The sequence below is a fragment of the Solanum dulcamara genome, chromosome 4, assembly GCF_947179165.1.
Source record: "Solanum dulcamara chromosome 4, daSolDulc1.2, whole genome shotgun sequence".
Lineage (NCBI taxonomy): Eukaryota > Viridiplantae > Streptophyta > Magnoliopsida > Solanales > Solanaceae > Solanum > Solanum dulcamara.
The window spans coordinates 44935342-44943253 of record NC_077240.1 but is presented as its reverse complement, the minus strand read 5'-3'; the positions used below and the strand labels follow the sequence as shown (position 1 = coordinate 44943253).

The window sequence follows — 7912 nt, the reverse complement described above, 5'->3', positions numbered from 1 at the left end:
AATATTATACCATAATCTTATGGCTACAATCCTAGAACAGGAAAACTTAGCCACTCATAGTTTGAATCAAAACATCAAAGTAATTAGTGCACATTCAAGCCCTAAAGTAGTTCTCTTGTCGCTCCCATCCTATTCTCCAAAATAAAAGACTAGACAATATTTCATTAATACAACAGAGCTATTTATAGATTCCAAAAATAAATAATGCGATCAAATTTAAGGTCGGTCGCGGACCTGCTCCCTCGCTTGATGTTCGAAAAATTCTGGCCTTCTTTGTGACACGACCCTAATGCGGACTCTAGTGTTTAAGAAATTTTCAACACCAATTTTAACTTCCTAGGTCCGCACTGCGAACATTCTTCCATATTGCCTCTTTTACTTTGGCTTTAGACTTTTTGCTAGTCTCTTGAGTCTTTCTTGAGCCTGATTTCTGTTCTTCTCCTTTTTAGCTCCTTTTGCTCGATTGCATTCTACAAAACCTCTAATCACATTTGTTATCCCAAATTACATAAATATATCAAAACCTAATCTATCACAAGATCACCACCCCATACTTAAAGTTTGTTTATCCTCAAACAAATCCACACATCAATACCAAAAGACACATCACAAACTGTACAATGCAAGGTATTACAAGCTAGGCTACCAAAAATAGCATGAAGGGCTAATCACTTACAAGCATGCTATCAAAATACTGCACAAATGACTTAGTCAAAACATTCTAACCTCAAGAATTGACTCCCCAAATAAGTACGCTCATGCATATTATTAGTTCAAGACATCATATAAGTCACCAAAATCTTATTAAACATGTGCCCGTCACCACAAAAGGATCATCCAAAAGCAATCATATATAACAATTTATACCCAAGTAGATGTACGAGTGTAGTTTCTTTTACTTTGTCAAACTAATTCTTATGCAACAGAAGATTCGCCATAGGCTTTCCCTTAGTGTTTTGCTCCACTAATATAAGGATGTGATAATTTTATGATCAACTAGAACTTCACGGGTTGTAATGTAGGCTGAGGGAAGGGTAGGAACTATTATTTTCCTATAAATAGTGACTAATTTTCCAAGCGCTTTAAACATCACACTGCTTATTAAGCGTAACTTCAATCACTATGTCAACTTTACCCCTTCTTCTTGTTTACCCCTTACCTTTAAGCTACTTACTCATTTTATGGTAGGGATTCACTTTTATTATTTTTCTCTATTTTTGTACTTCCCTATCATAAGGTATTAGTTTATTTCAAACACCAATACTTCTACTTCACGTAGCTTCATACTTGCTTATTTCTTTCCCTTCATATTTTTCTCTTCTTTTCACCTAAAGCTCTCAGGATTTTGGATCAAATTCATGGGTTAAAGAAGGAATGGGGATAGGCTACTTATGAGTCTGCCCAAGAAAAAGCTAAAGGCTCAAAGGGGTTTACTAGGGATTAAGCATCAAAGTTAGACATAAAAAGGGGAGAAAACAAGGTTGCCAAAGAAATGCCTACATCATTTTCTAAACTCCACAATCTTCATTTCATTTTGCATACACTCTGGACAAGTTCTAGCTATCAATATGTACACACATAAATACAAAACATTCTCACATACACGACACACATTCAACTTAAATTGGCTTCTTACAGATTTGCAACCAAGCAATAACACAAGTTCACATTTACAACAAACACCACTGAGTCACATAAATGAGATTTAGGTGTTTCAAAAAATTCACTTTCATCATGCTTTTCACATTCAAACCATGCCCATACAATTGTATAGCCAACAAAACACCTTTCACAAAACACAACTATGATCCAATCCTACACTTAGACTCTTTTATTTTATTTTATATATAACGGTTCAACGATAGTATCCTTTGCGAAAGAACCAAAAACAAATTCTAAGGAACCCAAATAAAAACAATGTCTTAAAAAAACTACGTATTTATAAATACACAAGCAAGTCCCCACCCACACTTAAAATCTTAGCACTATCCCCGATGCTACACAATCACATATGCAAAATAAAGGTAAGGTAGGAAACTTCTTTGTTAAATGGCCATCTTATCCTCGCCCCTACCTTTGGGACCCTCAATCAATAACATTGGGTCCACTTATTCTTCTAAATCGGAGTCGATATCTGACCCAGCAAGCTATTTGTCCTTAGTTGTTGGGACATCATCATGAGTAGGCTCGAAAAGAGGTAGGACCAATCATAGAATAGCCTCGGCATGCTAATTAAGAGGATATTACCTTGCAATCTCTCAAAGATGCTCATCTGTGGAGGCTCGACAACTATTTTTGTAGTAGAGAATTTAAATCCAAACATGCGTGTTGTGATGAGATCATTTTTGTGGTGCCGCTCCGCCAAAGTGAGAGTAGGGCCATGTTGTGTGTATGGGCCTTTGTATTTTTTGACATCTACCGGTTCTATGCAAATGGGGTCCATGTAATCAAGGGGTTCCATAGGCACCCCTGCATTCCTGCACATCAAAGTAATTAGGCCTCCAAAAGCGTACCTTCTATCACAGTAAACTTTGTCCTTATTCATTGCCAATTTCAACACTGCTCCCATATTTATATCCATGCCTTTTATGAGCGTATAGACCAAGCACACCTGATCCCTTGTAACATTGGTGAATAGTAGCTCTGCAATTCATCCTAAATTTTTTTTACCATAAATAAAATCCTATGTATTATACTAAATCACAGGTTGTCTCCTGTGTAGAACTTGATTTAATGTCGCAGTATGAATCAAATCCTTCTTCACTCATTCTCCAACTCCAATGCCTCTTTTTGGTGATCCACATCATTCCTAAAATAGTGTTTGACTCTTTGCCCATTGACTAAGAATGTCACTGTTTTTATTACATTTTATAACTCAACAGCTCTATGTGATGTCATGCTCACCACTTCAAAGGGACCGCTCAACTTAGACCTCAACTTTCCTAGAAAAACTCAGTCTAGAATTAAAGAGAAGTACCTTTTGCCCTGGTTTGAATGTACTAGTGATGATGCTCTAGTTCAACTAGCAGGTGGAAGGCTTTGCCAAACATCATGTGGTATTGAGAGGTTCTAATAGGTATTGTATGAAGTCCTGTAAGCCTAAAGTTCTTCATCCATCCTAATGAACCAATCTTTCCTTATTGCATTCACTGTCTTCTACAAGATTTTCTTCACCTCTCTATTGGATACTTCAACCTATCCACTGGTTTGAGGGTGCTATGCTATAGCCACTTTATGCCGCACACCAAACTCAACAAGAAAATTCTTCATCATTTGATTTATAAAATTCTTACCTCCCTCACTAATAATAGCTCTAGGAGTAATGAACTTAGTGAATATATGCTTCTTCAAAAATCTACTCACCACTTTTGAATCATTGGTGGGAAGAGCGATGGCCTCAACCCACTTTGATACATAGTCCACTACAACTAGGATGTATTGGTTCCTATAAGAAGGTGGGAAAGGACCCATAATGTCCATGCCCCACATATCAAAGATCTTGACCTCTGGATTTTTTTTAATAGCATATCATGCCTTCTTGATTTAGTCCCCATCCTTTGACACTAATAGAAGCTCATGACACACTCTGCAAAATCTTTAAATAATGTGGGAAAAAAGAAGCCAGACTGAAGTACCTTGTGAGAAGTGCGCCCCTCTCCATAATGGCCACTATAGGGTAATGAATGATAACTATGTAGCACTTGATGCACTTCAGCTTCAGGGACACATCGTCTGATCATTCTGTCAGCGCCCTATTTGGACAAGTAAGGATCATCCCATATGTAAAACTTTGCCTCATACATCAACCTCTTCTTTTAATATGTAGTTTTGCCTGGTGAAAAGACTCCACTTACTAATTAATTGATAATATCTACGTACCAAGGAAACTCGATCACCTCCAATGCTAACAAATACTCATCTAGGAACTCCTCTTTGATATTCATTTGTTCACCAACATATGATGAACTCTTAAGTCTGGATAAGTGGTCATCAATTTGATTCTCACAGCCTTTGTGATCCTTGATCTCTATGTCAAACTCTTATAGTAGCAGGATCCATTTGATGAACCTCGATTTGGCATCTTTCTTGTTAAATAGGTACCTAAGATCTATATGATCAGTATATACAACAACCTTAGGACCTATCAGATACGACCTGAACATGTCAAATTCATAAACCAGGGCTAACATCTCCTTCTCTGTGATAGTGTAGTTTGCTTGGGCTGAGTCGCGAGTCTTGCTTGCAAAATAGATAGAATGAAAGATCTTCTCTTTTCTTTTTCCCAATACTGGTCCCATTGATATGTCACTAGAATCAAACAAGATCTCAAAAGAAAACTCCCAATTAGGAGCTAACAAGACTGGGGCTTCAGTCAGCCTCTTCTCTAAGAGCTCAAATGTCTGCATACAACTGCAATTAAAATCAAACTTTACCTCCTTTTCCAAAAGGTTACATATAGGTCTGGCGATCTTTGAGAAGTCTTTGATAAACCTCTTGTAGAAACCATCATGTCCCAAGAAACTGTGGACACCCTTGACTGAAATGAGAGGAGGTAGTTACTTAATCACCTCAATCTTTGCTCTGTCCACCTCTGGCCCTTGTGTTGACACTTTGTGGCATAACACAATCCCTTCCTTCACTAGGGAATGTCATTTTTCCTAGTTTAAAGCAAGATTAGTCTCTTCACACCTAGGTAAGACCCTGTCCATGTTTTGCAAACACAACTCAAAGGACTCCCCATAGATTGAGAAGTCGTCCATGAAGATCTCTATAAAATCCTCAACCATATCATGGAAGATCTCCATCATACACCTTTGGAAAGTTATAGAAGCATTGCACAATCTGAATGGTATATGCTTAAAAGCATATGTCCCATAACGACAAGTGAAAGATGTCTTTTCTTGGTCATTACGAGCAATGATGATCTAGTTATATCCCGAATACCCATCTAGAAAGCAGTAGTACTCCTGCCTAGCCAACCTGTCTAACGTTTGATTAATAAAGGGAACTGGGTGGTGGTGTTTCCTTGTCACATCATTTAACTTGCGATGGTCCATGCAAATACGCCATCCAATGACTATTCTGGTGGGGATAAACTCATTCTTATCATTGGTGATCATAAACATCCCATCCTTTTTAGGCACACACTGGATTAAACTTAACCACTTGCTATCTAAAATGGGGTATATATTGCCTATATCCAACCACTTGATTATTTATTTTCTTAACACATCTTTCATCATAGGATTTAGTTTACACTGTGGCTATGCAATTGGCTTATGCCCCTCATTCATAAAAATCCTTTGCAAACACAAAGCTGGCCTAATCCCATATAACTCAGCCATTTGCCATCCTATGTCTTTCTTTCACCTTTTGAGCACTATAAAGCTTATATAACCTACACTTTTGATACCGAAGAACAAAGGATTACAGGAAAAGTATTATTATCACCCAAATTATCATACTTGAGGTGGGATGAAAGTGGTTTCAACTCTAATTTAGGAGCTTCCTCAATTGATGATTTGGGTGAATTACCCAACACTCTATCCATTTCCTTTGGAATTTCTAACACACTAGCCAATTCCTTTGCTTCAACATCTCCTTCAATATCTTGACCCAATAGCACTAGAGACAAAGGGTCTTTTTCTAACACAATCTATGCTACCCTTTTCTTCATCTATCACAGTTATTGCAGATAGCTCCTCATAAACAACAGAAAACATCAATGATTGATAAACATCAAACACCTCTACCATATCATGTGATCTCATAGTTAATCTCCTAGCAGCTACATCAATCAATTCCCCTCATATTGCCAAGAATGGGCATCCCAAGATGAAAGGAACCTCTAGGTCAGGCTCAAAGTCTAGAATGAAAAATTCCACGGAGAAGATAAGAGATTCCACTTGGAATAAAACATCCTCAATTATACCATATGGTTAGCCACAAATCGATCCATCAATTGTAACAAAATTATGGTAGGATTGGGGTCTCTCAGACCTAATTTCTTAAGCATAGATCTGGGCATCAAGTTGATACATGCACCCAAATCACAGATCCCTCTAACATTGCTACACTTACCAATAGTTACCTGCGCTGTGAAACTCCCAGGATCTTTCTGGGAGCTTGACCTTGTTCAGAATTCTAGAACTATACTCCTTAGTGAGTGCCAGTGTCTCATACTCTGAAAACTTGCTTTTATTGGCCACAATGTCCTTGACATATTTGGAATACTTTGGGATACCCTAAAAAACATTAATCAGAGGTAAATTAATATTTACCTTTTTTTGCAGGTCGATGAACTTCTCAAAGCACTCTTCCTTTTTCTTTTTGAACTTTTGTGGAGATAGAGAATGTAATTATGCTTTTGGTTCCCTGTCAGCTCTTGGCAAACTAGATTCACCTATCTCAACAACTTTTTCTCTACCTTTTCCCTCAACAACTTTGTTTTGAGGAGGCAACTTAGCTAATGGATGGCCACTACGGGTACTCACAACATTCACCGGCTTGGAGTTTGGGTCAGTATTATATGGAAAATTACCTTGCTGGCAAGAGTTCTAAGTACTAGCTAATTGCCCAAGCTGCTTCTCTAGGTTCTGGGTTGCTAACTGATTTTGGAGATCCTCTATAGCCAACTTAGCTTGGTTAGCCATGATTTGTTTTAGCATATCCTCAATATTGATTTTTCCTAAATCGCCTATTTGCTGGCTACCCTAGCCTTGTTGATTATAATGTTGTCCACCTCTTTATGGCCTGAATTAGGTCTGCTCTTGGTACTTATTTTGCTGATTTCTACCCTATAAGAAATTTGGTTGGTTTCTCCAACTAGGTTGTAAGTATTACTCTAGTTCTTGTGACTTCCACACTTGGTGCATTACTCATAAAGTTTACCGATTCATGATTTGCTCCACAATACTCATCATGTGTTTACTGCTGCCACAAACTACGCACCATATTGGTTGTTATTGTACTATATTTATGAAGCCTATTGCTGCCTCAATGCCTAGTTTTTATAATCTGTGGCTATCATATTTTGCATTGCTAAAATTTGAGCGGTCAAGGTTGTCCTAACTTAAACTTCCAGTATCCGTGCCTGTTTTTGTACCATAGGCCTAGATCTCCCTCTATTCTACTTAGGGGTTCCTTGAGATATGTGATTAAGTAGTGTATAGAGTTTATCATATGTATTCTTCAAAGCCTATCCACCAAAAGCAGAGTCAAGAAGAATCTTGGTGTTGGGTTCCAACCCTTCAATGAAGGTATGGACTAACACCTTGATAGCTTGATGATAGTGAGGACAACTAATGAGTAAAGATTTAAACCTGTCCCAGGCTTGGTATAAATTTGCCCCAGATTTCTATTTGAAACTCAAAATTTCACTTCTCAGCTTTGATTTATTCTCAGACGGGAAGAATCTAATAAGAACTTTTGGGCCAAATTATCCCAAGAAGTTATTGAGTTTGGCAGCTCCAACTTCAGCCACTACTTTTGCTTCCCCCAATAGAGAAAAGGGAAACAAGATTAATATCACATAGTTCGGTGACAATCCTATTGGTGTATAAGTGTCACTAATCTCCATGAAGTTTTGTAAATGAACTTGTAGAGCCTCATGTGGCAATCCAATGAACTGACCATTAGTGTGCAAGAGTTGTACCATATTCTACTTCAGTTCGAATCTACCTCCAACGGGCCATTTTTGGATACTGTTGGTAGTAATTGTAGTTCAAGGGATTGGCACATCCGTAATTGTTCTTCCTGCCATATTTACAATAACCTTGTCGGGTATTTCTACTGGTGCCTCTTGATAAAACTCCAGGTTGATTTGTTGCACAGGGTACTGCAATACAACTATTCTCCTTTGTTAATGTAAAAATCTTTTAGGCTCAACCAACGACTCCATAATTTCCCCACT

The 7912-nt window shown here is 37.8% G+C and overlaps 1 non-coding gene across 1 annotated transcript; it reads left to right on the top strand.

The window, feature by feature from the left end:
- Positions 1–7283: 7283 nt before the first annotated feature.
- Positions 7284–7390, top strand: LOC129888143 (small nucleolar RNA R71). Its single transcript, XR_008766568.1, has one exon. It is a non-coding gene; the product is annotated as a small nucleolar RNA R71 (small nucleolar RNA).
- The last annotated feature ends 522 nt before the right edge of the window (positions 7391–7912 follow it).